The sequence below is a fragment of the Corvus brachyrhynchos genome, unplaced genomic scaffold (genome assembly GCF_000691975.1).
Source record: "Corvus brachyrhynchos isolate BGI_N302 unplaced genomic scaffold, ASM69197v1 scaffold54, whole genome shotgun sequence".
Classification (NCBI taxonomy): Eukaryota; Metazoa; Chordata; class Aves; order Passeriformes; family Corvidae; genus Corvus; species Corvus brachyrhynchos.
Window position 1 is genome coordinate 686,517 of NW_008237902.1, and position 21,401 is coordinate 707,917.

The window sequence follows — 21,401 nt, forward strand, 5'->3', positions numbered from 1 at the left end:
TCAAGTACTTCCTTGGAATCTGACATGACTGGTGATGGAAGAAGTGCCACGCAGAGCTCCCTGCCGGTTGGCAATTAGAGCTATGTGACTATTTAACTTAAATGTTTTCACCTTTTAGGATTTCAGAGAATAGTATCAGTCAAACAGATGGGGAGGAGGGACATACTTGCCTAGACATGGTACACAAAAAAGATGCTAGGGATAATTTATAACCACATTTGGCTTAGTATAAGGCTATTATCACAGTAATAGAAAATATATATACTTATTTATATACAGAAAAAACTGTTATGTTGCTCTAGTTCTACTGTGAGACTCTGCCACTTCTGAAGGTTGTCAATTCCATTTTGTTAGCTAAATGTTTTGTTGGTATAACATTTATTTTCTTATAAATTTTACTGGGAAGTATCTAATTTTCCCAGAAATTTCTGCCAAGAGATTAATGTCCAGCTGAAGCAAATATTTTTAAGGAAGAAAGCTGCATTAGCCACAAGTTTCTGTCAAAAAAACATTCTTGTTTCTGTATAAAGTTTAGTGCCTAAAATTCACATAAAAAAAATGCTGTGCACTCATTCTACATTTTAAATGACATTTCTTGGAATACAGAGCAAGATTTTATGCCATAGAGGCAGACATCCCTCACAGTCACAATAAGTCTTCTCCGTCTCACTGCACATTACAATATTCCTCCTTCCGCCTTACTGAAGAACAATTGAGTCCCACAGCTCTCCCAAGTTAAACTCACTGCTCCAATGACTCCAAGGAACTTGCTGATATGTCATGGCTGTGCTGAGTACTTGTTTGTTCTCGCACTTTAGTTTGGGACAGGAATAACTTTGAAGTTAAAAATAGAAATTATAGCCTTTTCTAAATTTGAGGGGGGAGAAAAAGAAAGATTTACCCATTTTTTTTTTTCCTGTAATGCTGAAAGAGTTTGATAAATTTTCCTACGAAAGATAAAAATATGAAGATCACTATCCCTCTAAAGCTGAGTCCAGGTAAGGAAAAATCCCATCAATTAATGTAAAATAAATGGAAAACAATGCAATACTAATTGTAAAGTGGCCTACCTCGGTGAAAAAGCTTATCACTTTATTCTCTCACCGAAACTAACATTACATTTTACTCATTGTAAATTATCTTTCCAAGTTGGGTTAAAAAAAATAGGATTCATTTGTCCAAGAAATGAGTAATATAATTTTACTGTGCAAACCTGGTACTTATTAAATAATTATTGTGGCACAAGTCACCTTTAGGAGGCAAAGGCTTGAACTCTGGACTACAAACATCCCTTCCTGTGCCTTCCTGACCCCTCATTGTGCCTTCTGGACAGGTACACTGAGCTTCACAGACAGTCAAGGCCCGGGAAAAAGAAACAGTAATAAATAAACTACACTCTGGAGCCATTTTCCTGATTTAGATTTATGTACTTCCAAACACAAAGCCAACCCTACACACCACAGCAACCCAAGGGAAGCCAAATGCTTTGAGGGACACTGGATTTGCTCCCAAACTCACCCTGTGTGTAGAGAGGACTCAAGGAGCAAACTCACCCCGTGTGTAGAGAAGACTCAAGGAGCAAACTCACCTCCTCTCCCAGCCTCAGCACCCTGCAGGATGCACTCCCTGGGGCCAAACTAAAGTCTCTAAAACGAATCTCACGAAGTGGTCATTTGGTGTAAACTGCATTGACTGGGGTAATTGGAATCCACGCTTTTAAATTGCAATACAAACTAGGATTGAATGCACCAGCATAGGTGGGACAGAAGTAATTAATTAATGGTAAACAGAAGTAACTAATGGTAAATCAGACTTGAAACAACTCCTCTCTATAACTGAGCCAACCAAACATGTCAGGGTCTGTAAAATGTCATTTGTAATGAAGTCATTACAGTTTTTCCATGTCTGTAACTTCAACCATGTCAAGAAATAGCTTTTTTTGAGGGCAGTGTTTGAGAGTGGACCCTGGGTGAATTTATTGCTCTTGTTTTTGCTGACCACAAACCCTGCAGATTTCCTTTGGAATTTGATCTGAGGCATGATTGACAGTAAGCCCAGAACTGGAGTTTTCTGCATTCTGATAGTTTTTCTGTGAATAACTGAGATAATCCTTAAGTATGCTGCTTAGAGATGATTCCACAGTGGATATGATTTTGAGGTTCTCTCTTAGGACTGCAGTCTTTCTTCACAAGAATAATTGCTGTTTCATGAGTCAAACAGGAGCCAACTTTGCTGTTAATATGAGGTGAATAATAAATTTATGGACAAGACTTCCAAAATTTAATGCAAAGTTCAGTTAACTTTCTATTCAAGTATTTAATGCCCTCAATCTCACTTTCTCCTGCACATTAAAATAGAGGAAGTATCCTTTTATTTCACATTTCTTGTATTAAATTTTATTTTAATGCTACCATGCATGGTTAAAAATATCCTGCCTTTCTACCTAACGGAACTGCATTCCATTTTTATTTATTTGATTTGAACATTATCAGAGGCATATAATCATTCTGAATTTGCTTGGTTTGGGGCACATTTGGGACACTTCAAAGCGGATTGACATTCAGAGGGCAGGAGTTTTGTACAAACAAAGTCAGGCCCAGCCTCCAGCTGGGCATCTGGGAACCAGGGCACTCAGTGTTTTATTTCTGATGGTAGGGCCCATTAGTTATATATCAAACAATCAGAAAGCATAGCTCTGAGGAGCCCCTCATCTGAGATCCTTATATATAAATTTACATTAGTAGAAGAAAAAGCATTTTTAAGAACCCTCTTCATGAAAAATGCAGTGCAAATGTACCTCTTCACTATTAATAGAAGTTTCAAGTCACATTTCTCAGCTGAGAAGAACAGGGCTGTAGGAGGAATGGATGTGATAATGGGTCTCTTGCTATTTGAAGATTTATAAGGAGAGAACACTGGGGTTGCAAACAATATGGATATTGACATGACTTGAAGCACTGATTAAAGAACCCAGGCTGAAGAGAATCACCAAGGGAGGAATCTCTCCATAGCCCCTCTCTCGCAACTGAAATCTGTCCAGTCAACTGTCAACAACCATTTAAAGCTCTGGTGCTTGAAACAGACCCAAGTGCCAACATATGTAAATAGGCATTTTCAGTGGTGTGTATCTTCTCCAAGATAAGAGACTCTGGCTTCAATTCATTTCCTACACCTTTTAAAGAGAGAACAACCCATAATTCTTTACCCTGGCTATTTTATTGATGTCAACAAAGGTTCTGCCTTAGCAGCCATCTGACATCAGATCCTCCTGTAACAGGAAGTCCCGGATCCTTCCCTGCTGATAGCTTCGATGACATCTGCTCACAGCCGATGGCTTCCTTGAGTGCAGCAGGCTGGGATGGCTGCTGCTCCAGCCAGGGCTGGAGAGGCAGGTTGGGTAACACCCAGCTCATCAACCTGACCCCAGAGCACAGGCCCTGCACTTGAGGTGGCAGTGGGACTTCGAGCAGGGGCAGAACCTGTCCCTTCTCTGAGCCTCAGCAATGCGAACGCAGAAGGAGGATGTGAGAGCTGCTGGACCCAACATCATCCTCAGATCTGCATCTGCTGATGTGACAAATTATCCTGCAGAAGTGATTTATTAACAAGCACCTAAAGTGCAGATTTATTCCCAAGGGTGAAGCACTTGGTCCAGCAGTTATTTATTCCTCACAAACTGAAGGCACTGTTGCTAAATACCTATTTTCACCAAGCAGAAAGCATTAATCTGACCTAATGGAAAGCCATTAGCATGCTGTAAAGGCTCAGGCTTTTATGGGCCTGCTTTTGTTACGGACTTTTTCAGCTCTACAGATACTAATCTATATAAATTGGTGGTAAAAATTAGCAGTATAATATTTAATTTCACTCTTTCAGATAGGGACTTTCAATAGTACTTGGTGATAGAAATCAACATTAAAACTGAACTTACCTGTAGATGTATGAGATTAAATCAATACTGAATCACATCCCATTTTTTACTCCAGCCTAGCAAAGCAATATTGTAAAATCTCCATCCACTAACAAAATAAAAAAGCATAAGCCTCACAACTCCTACTAGTGAATTCTAATACTTAAAAAAAACTTAACACTTACACAGCACATTCCTGCAGGACTGTATTAGTGTCTCACTTGCTGCTGGAATATTCTGACACTGTGTGTCAAACAAGAAGTCCATATTGTCCAGGAACAAGTTACAGTGATACATTACACTATTTCCCAATAAGCAAAATATGCAACCAGATTCACAGAATGTGTAGAAAAGGTATCGTGTTACTTGACTTCCTTGTCATCTCTCTGGCATGTCTGTTGCCTTCTCATTCCTACTGTTCTTAGTCTAACAATAATTCTTACAGATAGTACTACATTCCTACCAATTACATGTGGAGAGACTGGTTCTTTGGGTTCATATTGTTGTTATATGACAGTAATATATATACAGTCTCTTAGGTAGAGATTGAGGAGAAAATTCCCTATGCCCTGAATGCCAAAGGGGAGAGAGTAGCCCTGAGAGCTGGAATAGCTTCAACTGTTTCTGTATGGTAGAAGAAAAGAAACTGCAAATGTAGAGGGGAAAAAAAAAAAAAAGTTGGAGCTTTAAAAAATGCATATTTATTTACTGAGGTTAGTGTTCTTCCCATGCAAATTAAATCTTCAGCCTAGGAACACACCGCTACTTTTTAATAACCTGCTTAAAGATGCAAATGTGCTGCCATGGAGCAGAATCAATGCGTTGTGGTAGAGGTGACCAGCCACAAAATGTAAATAAGAAACAGAAAACTTTGCAAGAGAGCCCATGGATTGAGAGGCTTTGTATTCCCTGAGCAACAAGAGGTAGTGGATGTATTACTGGAATCCAGCCCTGCCTTCTGCCTGGCTCTCAAGCAGTAATCAGCTTTACTGGTAGCACATGTGAGTGGTAACAAATGGTCCAGTCATTTGTCCTGTGAGCCTAGAGGACAAGTTCATTTAGTTTTGATTAAAATGTGATACAGCACAAACCTAAATGAAATTGCTCAATAGTGATATATTCCTCCAGTTAGAGGTAGGACAGGCATTATTTCAGCAATTCAGACGGGAAAAAACTCTCATTTTTTTATTTTTGAAGACTAACACAACAAAATTATATGGTAAAACATATTTAAAAACAATGTGGCAGCACTTCTTAAAAAGGTTTGACATAAATGTACCTTAGCATGGAGGTTGACAGGAGATCTTTTGTTCTAAGTACCAATTTTTATATTATCTTTGTATTTTGTGTGCTTTGTAAAAAGAAAATGCAGCAATTTTATCCATGCTCTCCCTGACAAACATCATTACATTTTCTTGTAGGTAAGTCACCATCTTATTTCACTGTGCTATAACTGTGTCCACATGTGTGTGGATTATTAAAACTGGCAGTTAAAAAAATTGTAGCATCTTTTGGGCTAAGGGGGTGGGTCTGCTCCCAGAAATACAGAATTGTGCTCTAAACACTGCTGCTGCAGGAGCTGGTTTGAAACTAAGCATCAAGATAAATTCAGGGCCGTGCTAACCCTCCACTTCCAATTCAACTCCACACAGATGCATATAAACACACACACACACATCTGTGTGACTTGTAGATGGCTCCCAAGTGTTTTATATGTGATATTCTGGTGATACAACTCTGGCGATAATCACCTTCACAAATATTTCACTGTTCGTGGTTGGAAGGAGTAATGCTCTAATTTGCTCTTTTCATTGAGGCCTCAGGCAACTTCTTATAATAAAAAATGACGTATTATGCCAATAATTTTATGAAGTAGAAAGGAATGGATTGTTTACTATTACTATAAGGAAAGGTAGTGCATTCCAAACATGCCTTGCTGGTCCGATCAATGAACAGCTCACATGTAAAATCGCTCCTGTAATCACCAACATTTCATGACAAAGCTCTATGTGGATATATTTGTCTCACTGCATTTTTAGCACTCACTGGCTATTCTTCCACAGGGTTGACACCCATGCTGATAACCACCTCTGATCCTTCTGTCACTTGTTTTGCCTTGTCTTATAAATACAGCAGCAGATGCCAAGATCCTGCAGTTCAGACTTTGAGACGATTACAGGAGCAGCTGAGTTATTGGGAAGACGAAACAGGCTTTGATCTGAAGCTTCTTTAAAATGGTACATTTAAAACACAAAGCTCAGCTAGAGCTGTGTGAACGAAGATTGAGAGCTACAAAGCTCCCTTGCTAGTGCTGCAGGCAAAGTGTACATCTGCTTTCCTAGTACTTAATGCTACTTCCTTTTGTGCTCACATTAATTGTGGAAACCCAGGAAAGTTCATCTTTGCCAGGTGATTAAGAAGCCTGGAGTTTTATTTTAAATATATCCAAACTATAATGATGGTGTGGGACTGTCAGAGCCAAGCAGAAAGCTTGCGGGAGTAACGTCCCTTGTGACATTCTGGCCATGTCAGGTACTAATTAAAATGTTATCTCCTGCATGGTTCTTAGCCTCCCAAATTCATTTGCCAGCTCACTCTAATGTCCTCATTCAATTCTGTCATAACACCTGAAAGGTGGAATAGAGTTACATCAATTGAAACCTAAAGCAGAGCAAATAAAAATGTCTGACTGAGTGGACTTTTCTAACAGTTCATGCAATGCTCTGGATAAAAAAAGGCTTTATAGAGTCATCATGTCCCCTCTTGCCTCCCTCCCTCCCTCTCTGTTTTTTACACTCTACTCTGAACAGATGTCCCCAACAGATCTCAGAGAAGAGACTCCAGTCTGCTTGAGCTGTGGCCTGTCCAGCACTGGCCAATCTTTACAAGAGGGCTGAGTTCTTAGAAAAACTGACCACTGCTGTGAGTTTAAAGCAGTGTTTAAAGCAAACACACAGCCCACAGCCCATGGGAGGTTTTCAGAGATACCTGGCTGCCGCTGACAGCTCAGCAGATAGTACACACTAAGGCATTGGAAACAATAAATAAGCAAAGCTGGAATAATAATTAAGAGTAGAAACAAAACTCACTGTGGTTAAAATGAAGGAATTGTGGGACAGTTGTTTTTAGACAAACAGTATAGGCTACCATAGTGTGTATATTTGGACTTTAAATGGAATTGTTTCCTACAGACTTTCTGAAGCCACGGCTGAAAATGTTAAAGACAGCCTCCTGAACTTCACATCCAGGAGGTTGTTTTGCTCCACTTGCTGAACAAAGAGAAGTTTTAGATTCTGATCTTCAGTAAAAAATGTTTTGAGTTACAGTAGTTGGAAATAACTTGAGCTGGTGATGTTAAGGGCAGCTGGTACTTTCCATAATGAAAATGGTCTTCAGCTGGAAAGAGCAAAATTGAGGAAGTAAAATTAGTAATTTGACAGTATTTGAGAAGAAATGGGCAGATCTATTTATGTTCAATTGGAGCAGGAAAGCAACAGCCAAGAATAAAAATGAAAAGATTATATATAGGGGAAAACAGTGAAAATACAGGATGATTTCACAGAATCCCTATGTTGAAGCATAAGCACATGCAACACTTCTCAAAAAGAAGCTGAAAATATTACTATATATGAAATGAGCTGTAAGAGATCTCTAATTTTTACAGTTCCTTGTGCAATCACAAATAGACCTAAACTGAACTGGGAAAAAACCCAATGACTGTAGATAATTTTTGTAAATTATTAATTTTTTGTCATAGTAAAAAGAGATATTCATTATTATTTGATACCATTCTTTTAAAATACATGAAGGTGGTTCATAGGATAAAACTACTTTTACACGATTCTCTTCTTCTGACACTACTCCATATCTTTAAGTTTGTTCAAATCTAAAATTAAGGCACTCCCAGTTGGTCATTGGGTTTTTTTGTTTGCTTTAATGTGAAAAGGTATTGTTTTTTGGGCAGCAAGATCCAAATGCCAGTGTGTTCTGGAGATACCTATTGTGGAGGTAATGTTTGGGCTCTCCACCCTCACAATAATGATCATTGCTGCTACCTGAGGAAACTAACTGCAGAAGATTGTACAGAAATGCAGAAGCAGGACTCTCACTGTGCAGCCTGAGTGGATCTAGCACAGGGCATTTCCAGAGTGACAGTGAGCACTAGGACTGATCTGCTCTCTCACAGGAAAAAAACCCACCCCACGTTCTTCCCAGAATCCCTGCTGGGATATTGGATACTACCTAAAAGCTGCAAGAGGGACCCAGGAATTTATTAGAAAGACTCCTTCTTCCACGAACTGGTATTCTATCATACAGAAAAAAAGGGGGAAACAATTGAGTAGATTCACTTAATTTTTAGTAGAGCCCACCATCCTTATTCTCTTCCTCAGGGAGCCTTGAAAAGTGACAGATAAATCCAATTTGCCTGTGCTTGAGCAGGATGGAGAGAGAGATACTCGTGAGTCAGCATATGCCAGCAGAAGCTGGTTTTCCCCCTCATTAACTTTTTTGCACATCAGCTGATTTTTACTTTATACTGAGTATATCCCTGTGCTTATTTTCTCTGTTCCCTACAGAATGTCATCACATCTGATACCACCAGGGCTTCATTAATGTAAAATGTTGTCATGTGGTGAATTATTCTTAAATGAGAAAACACAGACAACCCTAGAAGAGAAAATGAGGAGTTGTCGGACAGCATGTGAATAGGAGCATTTGAAGGTGTCCCACAGGAATTCCTCCAGCAAACTGTTGGGAAAACTGATTGAAATTCAGTAAGAAAGTGCAAATGAGACAACATAGCTCCCCTGTGGATTGCAAAGATCCCCTGACAGGAAATCAGAACTATCTATGCACTACTGCACCTTGCAAACCCAGAAACTCACAAACACCACAAGGAAAGGCAGCACTGTGACCCAGTGTTCAGGGCAGCACGGAACAACCAAGCAGAGCAGAAACCATGGTAAGGAAATACAATAGTCCTGAATATTGAGAACCAAATTTGCCCGGATTTATGATCTGACTAGGATTTTATTGGAGCCATTTATACACCAGAGCAATGCCATTAACAGGAGAAGAGCAATCGGTAGGTGAGCAAACACACTCGTCTCGGACAGTTCATCAGTGCTCAAGTGCATCCCATTAACAAAGGCATTAGAATGCACTTCTCATCAGATGCACAAGAAAGTGCATCACAAGCAGGGGTTTGGCTTCTGGGCAGACAGCTCTGTCCTGTGGTGTGAGCAGAGGGACTGTGGAAACTCCCCGAAGGACAGGACCTCAGCTGCAGGTGAGATGAAGAAGCACCTCCTCCCTTACAGAACTGGTGCTCGGGAACTTGCCCGAACCTAACCTGGCAAAGTGGTGGAGTGGCTCAATTTGTAACAAACTCTGGTGCTTTTGGCTGAGGTGGTCACTGATGCCAAAGCCAGTCTGGCCTCTCTTTCTGGACCAAACAGCTGGAGTGCTGCTAAAGCACAAAACAAACTTCTCCAGGATTAAAAAGAGGGCAGCTAAGATGAGCTGAGTGTCAATGAAGGCTGTAGATAAAAAAAGGCTCAAAATACTCACTGTCTGTTATTTGCTTACTGTAACACGTATTACCTCATGTAGCTACAAAACTTCATTTAACAGAGTAAAGAAAAATATGAGGTGGACTTACTAATGAGCACCTGGCACTCAGAAGCTGTGGGAATCAATAACTTCAAAAAAGTATGGAATGTAGCTGCAAAAATCTCCTACTAACACATGTTTTGAAGAATCATTTAAAGAAATGTCAATTCTTTTCCCAGCTCTTGATGCACATTTGTGTATTTTTAAAGTCTTTTAGAGACAGGATTGAGTTTTGTGTATTCAAGGATATGGTTTATTGAAAATGTCCCGATTTTTAAAAATATTTGCACTATTAAAATATTTAACATCCAAAATAGTAGAAAAGCAGCGAGTGAGATCAAAACCATCCTGTGGCATTATGAAAACCATGAGCTGTGCAATTCCAAAAAAGATAAAAATGGCTTGTGTGAAAGGAATTTGTTTTGTAAAAAAAATGACAGATTCAGAACTGTGGCTGAGAAAGCTTTGAAAGTGGCCAGGCTGACAGGGTGTATTGTAGGGCAGTTGTAAGCCTTTGTAGATGCAATTATTATCATCTTCCCAAAGCACAGGCAAGTCTGTGAGGAAAAAAAAGCAAAGAATAGGAGAAAAGGCTGCCTGGAAAGGAGACCCCCCTTTCCCAGGCCTAGATGCTGACTTGCTGATGGCTTAAACCAAAGAGAAAATAATCTGAATCTAATTTAAAATTTGGTCATTCTGAAGAAAGAACAGGTGAGGAAAGAGAAATGTTCTGGGAGGGGGCAGCAGCAGGTGTCTGAGTGGAGATCTGGGGCGGTTCTTCCAGCCCCATCCCGTGCCAGGCCACAGAAGTGCTCTTTGGAATAATTATTTAGTCAGAGTGGCTGTGGATCAATGTTATCAGAGTGTTTGCAATTATAAAATTTTGTAAAAGATCCAGCCGGGCATCCTGGAGGACTGAGGATTTGGAATGCTGGGTAAGGCTGTACACTGTGCAAACGTCAGCACCTTTCCAGTGGCAGCTCTGACACTGGGAACTCTGGGGCTGTGCCGGTTTCTCTAACACTGCACAGAGCTGTCTACAGGAATTCATCCTTTAGTGAAAACAGTATTTTGCCTAGATTTTTTATTTATCAGACTGTCCAGTTCAAATCCCAGATTTCAGTACATGTAGACCATACTACTGAAATTAGACTATGGGCCTGCATCTGATTTCCCAGGGTTCTGAATTTACACAGGTAGCTGAAAGTTCCGGGTGTCATACACTGAAAGAATTTTAGAATATATTATTCAGTCTTCCTCCAAAAGTTGCCTTATGCCTTTTAGATTTCACTATTCCTTTGGTGCTCCTTAAGGATGCAGGGATATTATTTCACATTCCATCCCTTTAAATTTTTTTTTATCTTTAATTCACTACAGAGCTGGAATGTACTTTCCCCACTTTGCCACAACTTCCTGTACATTAAAGTATCTGTAGATGACAGGATTTTAGTACACCTTTTACTATCCCTGTCACTGCCAGGAAAAGCAGTCATCCCACTAAGGCAGCAAAGTCTCATCATTTCACTGTGAGCTAATAACCACAGGCTGTTCCATGTGTGCCTCGGTGCAAAGGATCAAAAATAATTCCCTACTACACTTGCTATGACTGATCATAAAAATGTACTTCTAATTTTAAGAAAATCTTGGAGAAGTCACCGGGAATTTTTTTGTTTTCTTCCTGAAACCTTCCCTGACAGCAGCAGGAGCCTGGATTTAAGTATTTGTGTACCAACAGGTGGACGGGACACACACATTCACTCTGGCTCAGACTCACAGAGCTGCCTGCAAGTAATAATGCAAGAGGAGCCTCCTCCTTCAGTTGTTGTAAAGGCAGGCAGTAAAGAGAAAAAAATCACCCTTGGATTCATACCCTCCATCTGTAAAAAGCACTGCTGAAAGCACAATTATTTTGACAGATAAAGAGGAAAGAAAAAAAAAAAGGACTTAGGTAAATTACAATGAAAGAACTCAATGTATATCTAAAAGTATCTCAGAATTTTGCAGTAAATAATGCTTTCAAAGGAAACGGTAATCTTTCTGCATTGAAAGCTTCTGATCTTACCATCTTTGCTTCAGATCATATTAGTACTGAGCATCATCACAAGAATGTGTTCTTTGAAGCATGTGTACTCTATTTCCCTTCTATTTGTCATAAATACTCTCTCTGTGAAAGCACACTCTGCCACTGTGCACACATTTTTCTTTCTAAGAGTTAATTCATTTCCTAAAGAAACATCATGCAAAAATCAATCTTGCCAGTACAAGTTCACAAGGCCTGATTCGTTTAACAGATGATTTATTGATAACTCTGAGATAGAAAATAATGGAATGTTGTTACTAAGAGCAACATTACACATTCCCAACAATGTATAGAGACGGTACATACAGAGGATGTTAATGCTCCTTCATGGACAAGTGATACATTGCAAGAAGAAAGAAGAGAGCTGGCCATGGCTCATGGCTGGCTTCCAACTTGTATTCCAGCTCCCCCTTTGCACTCCCACCTAATGTTATTGCATAAATCCTGACCTTTGCTGTTGTTGGTTTCACTGAAAAACAAGTTTGTGGAAAGAGAGAGAAGAAAGCAAGTGTTCTGTTACATAACCAATTCTTCAGAGAAAATGTGAAAGTTCAACCAAAACTGCATATGAAGGAACAGACCACAGCTGAGTGTGGTAGTTGATGGTTTGATACCTAATCTGGAAAATATTTGTCTAAGTAGTCACACATGGGGATTAAAGACCTCTCTTCCTTCTCTCTTTCCTTCCTGTCCCTTTTTCACACAGTGCCAAAAAAAGCAGAGTATGCAGTTCTCCAGGCTGAATACACCTTGGATTTCTTAGCATGGTGTATAGATCCGTTTTATTTTCTACTAAAGAAGGCATGGGGAAGAGAACCAATTCCCTGCAGCACCCCTTTACCTATATATTCCACAAGTGTGGTGGGATCCTGGACCGTCTCATAAAAATAAAGCAGATTTCCCCTGAGCTGTCTTATGCTCTCATATTCATCATGACTCAAGTGATCGAATGTGACCTTCAAAGCAGGATAACTACTTTGCTGTCCCCAAGTCAGGTGTTAAATCATCCAAATTTTAGCTCTTGTAAAAGAGTCCAAGCCTAATGTCAGATGCTCAAACTCCTGATTCAAAGTACCTGCACACACCCTGGGCAGAGAGCATCTGGTCCCAGGCACAGAAATGGCTTTGAAGACTTGCTTCTTCCTGAGGACCGAGGAACTGGCACTGAGCTGGCAGGAAAATGCCCTGTGTGCTCCAGATCTCAGGGCCAGAATCCTCATGGGGAACTCAGCAAAAAGACCATTTAACTCCGAGAAAGCAGCAATGAAACATCGCTGTGCTGCATTAGAAAGCAAGCAGTTCTGAGCACAGCTTGTCCCACCAGATTGGTCCCTCAGAGATCTGAACCTTTGTCAGACTTCTAAATCCCAGCACTGCATAGATGAGAAGTTGGTATCTTTAAGTAACCCATCATGCTCAATGCTAGACAAACATACAAAACAACTTCTCATGCATGAAACACTGTATGTTTTTTGGAAAAAGTAAAAAAGTAAAGCAAATCCTTAATCCTTCTTTCTGAAAAATAGCAGGAAAAGAAATTACTCCTATTCTAAAGTGCAAAAAGTGAGGAATGTTTGGCATGCTTCATTAAACAGACAAAAATAGAAAACATTTTGAAAACACAGAGTTGAATACATCTCCAGTACTCCATAGAAAAAAAGAAGGAAAGATTAAAATCTGTTCCCAGAAAGATAATTTAAACCCAGAATGAAACATTCCCTCCCCAGTAATCAGTCTGAAAATAGGATGATTTAACTGAGACCCTCAAAACCTCTGTAACAGAAACTCAGGAAAAACTGATTAATTCAGTGGTACTATATTGCACTGTCAAAATTATAAAGTGAAAACGTTAACTCAACCTACAAGGCCTTTTTACTGTGTAACAGAATTCAGCAGTAATTAAAAAAATCTCAAGTACCCACATTTCATGAAAACAAGTCTATATATTTTCCTGTGTCAGAGGAATGGTGAGTGGGAAACCCAGGAGACAGGAACTCAGGGACTGATGTATTTACAGCCAACAGTCACAAGGTAGCAGCACAAAACATCAGTCTAAAGGATTTCTTGAAGATAGAGAGGTAGAGGTGACAAGGGCACAGCTCTAAGTGTGCAGGGAACACAACTTGTGGCAATTAAGTGCTTAGTGGGGAGGAAGTTCAGTGCCGGGGTATCCTGAGCCAACCTCTGAGCCAGCCAGCAAAAGCCCAATAAAAGAATAGACCTTTTTTTGGATTTACTTTAGGTGAGAGATGTGGAATATGACCCCATATCAGGGAACAAGGAGAGCAGGGAGCAGAGGAGGTTTGGCAGGGTCATGGAGGGAAACCTTACATCTGACCGTGCCTCACAGCTTACAAACTGGCTGCTCAGCTCCTGAGCCCACCTGCTTTTGAACAAGAACTAATTGTTTTCCCCTTTCAGTACCCTCTCTATGCACTTTTAAAAGGAAAAGGATTGATATAATTTCTCCATATGTTACATCGTATATACAGCATGATGGAATTTGTATGCATGCAAAGTAACTTGGGATTTCAAAAGGTAATCTGTATATTCTAGGACATAAATGTAGAGGTCAATAGGTCAACAAACATTAATAAATTCATTCTTTATCTCCTATAAGGGGTGGGAGGACTCACAGAAATGAACTGCGATCTGCAATAGAGTTGTAGCTGAACGTTCACAGATTTCTCAAGAGCTGGATTTTTTGGCTATTGATCTGCCAATCACTTTTCTGTCAGAGGAAATTCAGTTATCCATGTCTCACTGAGCTGTTTTCACCTAGTTGCTTTTGTAGGAGTTGTGTTTGTTGTAGATCCGTGTCTTTTATGGTATCTCAGAATGAAAAATTCAATAGCTGCTGTGTTGAATTCTAAAGATCATTATTCTGCTTGTTTAGAAAATGAAAATGACACCCGCTTTTCTCTCTTCTCACTCTCACCATCAGTTCACTTTCAAACAGCTTGGTATATTTTACTAAATTTAAAAAAATGTGTCTTTTGTTATCCTGGTGTTGCCTGGGCAAATGCTACAGCTATGGCATTGTCCCTGCCATGGGAATACATTTGTAAAACTCTGTTGAATAAAAGCTCTCTAGTGCAGGAATAACTGTGACTTCTCACTTTAAGAATGTGCAATCATTCTTCATTACTTACCATAGTCCTACCATAAATCCCAGTGACCTCCCTATTGTCTGGGAACCTCACTCAACTCTCTCTCTGGTGGTTTGGGTCCTGTTCCAAAGCACCACCAGAATTTCCTTCCCAGCTCAGAATCTACTTTCTGCACACCAGTAATGCCAGACTCATTCATCCAAATGGTGCGTGTCCAGCCAACACTGATGCCAACTCCTCTTCCTCTATTTCTCCAACTCTCAGCTACCTTCAGCGCAGTTTTCTCAAGAATCTTGGTCTCCCAGGGTTCTGCCTCCCACGTTTTTCTGCCTGTCCTCTGCAGGTCCTATTCCTGCTCTCTGCAGCAATCTGGGAGACGTCCTCTGTCCCCACCCTCCCTTTGTCCTCCACAAACACAAACTCAGTTCAGTTTCCAAGACACACATGAAAGATGGATGGATTGGCTTATTCCCATCAAATTGAAATTTTTGTCTAGATTTCATACACCTCACAAATGCCAACTTGTCAGCTTAAGTTCCCACAGGCAGACCCAATCTCCTCATTGCTCCTCCCTAGTGTTCAAACCCCTGGAGATCTTCCCCCATCCTTTTTCTGTAAGCTTTTAGTGGGGCTGTAGCCTTTCCTGGGACTATCTCAAGCTTATCTCTGCTTAAATGTTGTGCAAAGTCAGTAAATGATGCTTTAAAACATAATTTCCATTCCATTCTCATAGGTAAGCAGATTTTATCAGTTCTCCTCCTGCCTATTCTCATACCCTTTCCTCTGGCCCTACTGAGTCCCACCATCTTCTCTTCATATCCTTTCCAAAAGCTTCTGCAAAGACAGTTTCCAAAGATAACACAGCCCAGCTCCTCATGCTGACCATGCCATCCTCTGCATTTTCCCACCATTCTCCCAGTCCCCACACAGAGAACATGAGCTGTAAGTCTCAGTTTTGAGACCCTTTACAGTTTCTATTTCACTTCTAATCACACCTCTACTGAGCCATCACTGACTTCTCTCCGTTAACGATGACAGCCTTTATTATCGCGTTGCTAAATTTTGAAACAAATATCTTCAGCTTTTCTTGTCATCCCTGTCAGAAACTCTCTGTAAACACCTGCAAAGTCATGTTCAGAGACTTCTGAAACTCAACTTTAATATGATGCCTACAAAAACCGCAGACAAATACACGATAACTCTTGTCTGAGGCACTGACTGTAAGACTGCGCATACCGCTGACCTGCACTGGCACATTTTTAATTAGCAGTGCTGGTGTTGTTTCTTCCCTTTGCTTTATGTAGGCTGTAAACTTTTTGCTTAGAAACCATCTTTTTATTCCTTTTACATGAAATGGGCATAGCAAATATCTGACTACTTTATTAGGTAAGCAAGGAAATTGTTAAAAGGAAGGTGTCTTAAAATAGAGAACTGTAGAACCCCTTCCAGATGCATAAAATGTATCTTGCAAAGGATATGAAGATGAATATAACAATTTGGCATTGTGTCAGAAAGAAAACCCACTAATTGAGATGGATGATGATAAAGAGAAAATCAAAAATTCATGGCATGATTTAGTTCAATGTAAATCTGAAAAACACCCCAGCAGTGTCAGGGAAATTATTCTATATTTGTTTAAGCGAGAGGCTGCACAGGATGCAATTCAGCCATCTGTGCTTGGCCCATCTGTACTTTGAAAAGTACTGCAGGACTGTACTGCACCACTTCTGCTGTCAAACTTAGGAGACAAGAGATCCCAAGGAGCACGAATGGTGGGTGACAGCACATCGATTGTAATATCTCTTTCAAATTGTCTTCTTTCTAGTCCCTTACAGACACTTTTCAAATCAAAATCACTGACTAAATCTTCCTAAGAACTCCTTGAAATTACCTTTTTTTTCCTGAATTGTTCACCTATTTCTACTCTTCCAATGGAAAGACAAACCACCACCATTAGTTAATGGTTATATATATAAAAATAAAGTAAACAGTGCTCTAAATAATAGAACTAACAAAGCCTGCTTTGCTTCAGATTTGTTTCCTATGCCCCAAAGGCTTTGAGCCCATAGAACTCTCCAAAGTCCCATGTGCCAAAGTCATGCTCAAACTGCCTTCCCACAAAACTAAATCTCCAAGGAGCAGCTATGGGGACTTTCCCACTGTCTACATGACTGGTGTCAGGCCAGGGAACTGCCAAGTCTTTCCCCTGGGCCTCTCTTTTCAATTTTCAATCTCTCAATTTTGCCCCAAACCAGATGGGAATCACCACTTCCACTTCTCTGCCTGAGCTGATTTATAGATTCAACAGGTGTGAAAGGCAGTTCAGCAAACAGGTTGCACAGCCTTTGTTAAAAACACCTCAAATATATTTAAATGCAATAAAGGAAAATAGTTCTTGATTCAGATAATTCCTCTCCATGGGTTTATTTTAAAAGTGGGGAAAATTGTGTTGAAGCCAATAAAGTACTGATGTTGAGGCCTTTTCCCCCCACTCTGACCGCTGTGAGGAAACAGCTCTGCTGCATTTACCAGGGACACAGGGACAGCACTTGCAGGTCTCTGCCATTGGATGGGATCTCCTTTCAGCAGTTTCCTTCCTCTTAGCTACAACAAAGGCAGCTGCAATGAATTCATATCTATATATTCAGAAAGCACTGCAGTTGAGTGGGCTGATATAAAGCCTTACTAGAAGAGAACTATATCTGTGCTGCAAAGAAAGTAGTAAAACCCACTTAACCATGAATTAATACATAATGAACAACTGACAATAATTATTTCAACATAGTGCTGCTGACCTGCTTCAACATTTCCTTCCTTTTTCCCTAATTGTATTTTTTAGATGGTTTTGCACTTGATTTCTTAACCACAAATGCACTTAGTAGTTTGTATTTTCCATTAATTCTCTATATAATAGTATGTATCGCTTTCCCCAAGACAGAAGTGTAAATGACTGGCTCTTTTTAATTTTATTTTTGTATGATGAGAATGCAAACCTTGTGACTTAGGGCTCAGCAGAGCTCAACGCATCTCATGGACCTTTACTGTGATAAGGCTTTGCTACAGAATGAGGGAATTCAGTGAAGTGTGGTAGGTGTAATTAAAATTGTGTTATGCTGCTGATCCACAGGCAGATAAATTCTGTAAGAATTAAATTGCATTGGTTTGTTAAAAAAATTGGCTGTTCGTTTCCTTGTAAAAAACAACATCAATTTAAAGACGGTGAATCTATAAATCTGAAATGAATTACAGTAGTTCACAAGTTTCTCAGAATAAACAGAGGTCTATTTACTCCCCTACCAAGAGACTCAACACTTTATGAAGGGTGCAGTGAACCAGTTTAATAACAATTACAAGCCAAAGGGATCTACATGCACAGATTGCTGACTGCTGGCACATTAATCCACTTTTTTTCCATCCAGAGCATAAACTTCATAGCAGAAAATACAGAGATTTTCTGGGAATGAAGGTCACAGGTTTAAATCAAAATGTTCTGTTGGTAATTTTTTTATTTGCCATTCATTGAAACAAATATGATTACGTGCAAATAAGCCTGGCATCAAATGTCATGAAGTGGGCCAATCTGTTTGCTCTGAGTTGAAAAAAACTCTGGTTATTTTCCTTGTGTATTAATGGCAGTATTTCATCATCTTTAAGAGTCTAATCACAATATGTTCTATGTAGAATATTATAAATCAAGAGTCCTGCTTGCTTGTTATGTGGACCTGAAGTTCAAAGAGACGAGCCTTTTGGAAAAGTTATTCTTAATCACATTTATCAGTCTGTGAAAATCAGAGTAAAAAGTCACCTGTTACAATCTTGTCTAACAAAATATTAATACATACTCTCTCATAGACAGCAGCAATTACTCACAGGGCTGTAGAGATAATGGGAAGAAACTAACGGAAATTACTTTGTACATGCAAGCAAATTCTTGAATTAAAATCAGATGAAAGTCAGATAAAATTGCACCAGGTTTGAAGCTGAAGCCATGCAAAAAATTTTTGGTTAATGGGCATGCCTTCATTCAGAAAAGAACACTAGCTCATACTGGGAAGTAATCTTCTGCAGGATTACCTGTGAATATTTATAATAAAGTGAATGATATTTATCATATGATCTTTTCCTCAAGTTATTTATGTAGTTAAGATGAAGATAATGTAAAATAAAGATTATATAAATAGGATGAAAGATCAGGGCTGAAGAGCAGGATTAGCTCATACATAGAAGAGAAGCAGACAGACACTTTCTGGAAAGACTCCGTTTCAAACATCTTGTGCTCATGAGAAGAGAGTGAGGATCAAACAAATAGACGTGGGGCAGGAAAGAGCCAATCTGCATGTGCTCAGGCAGCTTGCTGGTGATGAACTGAAGTTTTTGGTGGCACACAACAGATTCAGAGGAGTGTCATTTTTTGCCAGGATATCAGGTGGCGCCGGAGCTGGGATAGCGACATATGAGCTGGGGAAAGAGAACAGAGCAGGATGCTGACACACAGAGCACCTGTAAGTCATCCAAGGAGTGACGGAGTGGTAAAAGAAAGAGACCGAGGTGCACTGGAAGATGGGACAGGTTAGGAAGGAGGATGTAGTAAGAGGGATGAGGAAACACAGACTTTCCTTCTGCTGCTGTTCCATTGCCACATCACACATTGCCTCAAATCTTCTAATTTTCTCATTGATTTTCCAACTAAAATAATCAGTTACATCTTTTAAGGATAATGTTCTTGTGAGACTCAGCTGAAGTCCACCATTTCCCCTTTAATTTAGACTCCTAAAGTTCCAGTAGCTAACAGTGAGGGGAAAAAAAAATCAAAAGATGAGGCTTTTTCACTTCCAAAGTTGTAACTCTGGTAATTTTTTCTTTCTTTCACCCATAAATAGGTACTTACTTCTGAAATCTGACTGCCTACCTTATTTTCATACTGTTTTTCATACAGGCAGCAAATCTCGGAGGAAGCTTCTACTCACTGTTAGCTGTTGCCATTTATTTTTCTTGTAGCAGATATATGTCAGTTCCTTAAGTATGTCATTTATTACTGGGCTTTTAAAAATCTCTTCTGCAGATCTGTGGGGTTTTTTTACTACATATTCTCAGAATACTTGTAGGGTGTCAGTAAGGCTCATTTATATATGAAGTTATTTCTGTACATCTGCTTCCTTCAAGAATGATTCCATGTGCACATAAACCCAATACTATATTCTCAAGGAATTCCAGAAAGTTAATAGAATAAGTGGTTAGAAAGTGCTTTAGGGAAGAGTTTCTTGATGTCTTGTTAGAATTAGCTCAGTGATATTAACCTTTTCCTCCTTATCTAGGTATGTATGCGACATCCGAAACACTAGTGAGCCTTTTCTGGAAAAAGATGTTTCAACAACCATCTAAGAAGAACAAAGAAGGGTAAAAATCCAGATCACTAGCAGCTTTTGGACAGCAACCAGTTTCTTTAAACTACACTCTACTTCACCAACCTGTTTTTCAAAACTGTTGACAGCACTAGGTATCACACAGGTATCATAAGGATACTTGTCAAAGTGGTTTTGTGCTTACTCTGCTGAAGTTAATCCCCTCTGGAGACAGATGAAAACACAGCACTACCCCTTCAGTATCTGCCTGACTTGGTCACTTGGAGCTCCCCCAATTCTCCTGGGACAGTTTCAGATCATCCACATTACTGTGCACATTTTATTCTCATCCCCAGAATCACGTAACAGTCCCTCCTTATCCGAGGACTGAACAGAGTACTGAATAAGCAAAGTAACAAAAGCATGCAAATCTTGCAGCCCTGAACCCAAACTGCGTATGTTTACATTTTATTCTAAAGCATGGTCTAAGCTAAATTCAAAATTGTGCTTTCTCCAACTGCAAGACTGTATGGATAACAACAAGTTGCCCAGGGAGCCCAACATCTAGGGAAATTTGGTTTTGATTTGCTTGGCTTTCACCTCCAAGGCCAGTTAGGAGTGATTGTGCTGGTGATAGATTAGGCTTACAGTGATGAAGCTATTGGCATGACTTCCTTCAGCTTACACATTCAGGCTCTTTGTTCCCTCTGTACCTACAGGTGTGCCAAGCACAAGGTGAGATGAGTGCAGCTCCTCCATGGGGAGTGCTCAGCCCCCAGCCCAAGCCTGAACATGCTCTGAATCCTGAAAACCTGGAGCAGCACAGCACTGCAATGTTGCAGCAGAAGGTTTAGCGTAAAAAGTAGTATTTGAATAATTTCTCATTCTTGCTACAATCATTAACACAAAATCAATTTATGTTGTGACATTTTCAGTTCTCATTATGATCTCTGTCACAAGAGGGAGGTTTTTAATCCCCCATAAAGTCTTTAAGAGACAGCAGAGTAACATGCACTAAGTGCATCATGCAGTTTCTAATGTGACCTTTTCACAGTTCTGCAGTTTGACTGCCTGGTCACTCCTGTTCTTTGGGTGTCTTGGTAAACTGAGAGGAACAGGTGGAATGGTAAATAATCAAATACTAAATCTTTAAAAGGTTAACTTCATACTGCAAGTGGCTTACAAGATATATATATATATATATATTCTATGCTCTTACTCTGCAGCCCAGAAAAAAGCTAGGAAGAAAAGGAAATGACAGACAATGACTGCTCTTAAGCCAGTGACAAAAAGAATCTGGGAAAAGAGTAAGATGGGTGTGTGATAGCTATTGATTTTATTCTGCC

General features: G+C 39.8%; 1 protein-coding gene across 2 annotated transcripts in view; it reads right to left on the bottom strand.

Moving 5' to 3' along the window:
• SPOCK1 (sparc/osteonectin, cwcv and kazal-like domains proteoglycan (testican) 1) overlaps nucleotides 1–21,401 on the bottom strand; it is a 279,078-nt gene that overhangs the window by 18,548 nt on the left and 239,129 nt on the right. The window lies entirely within an intron of this gene.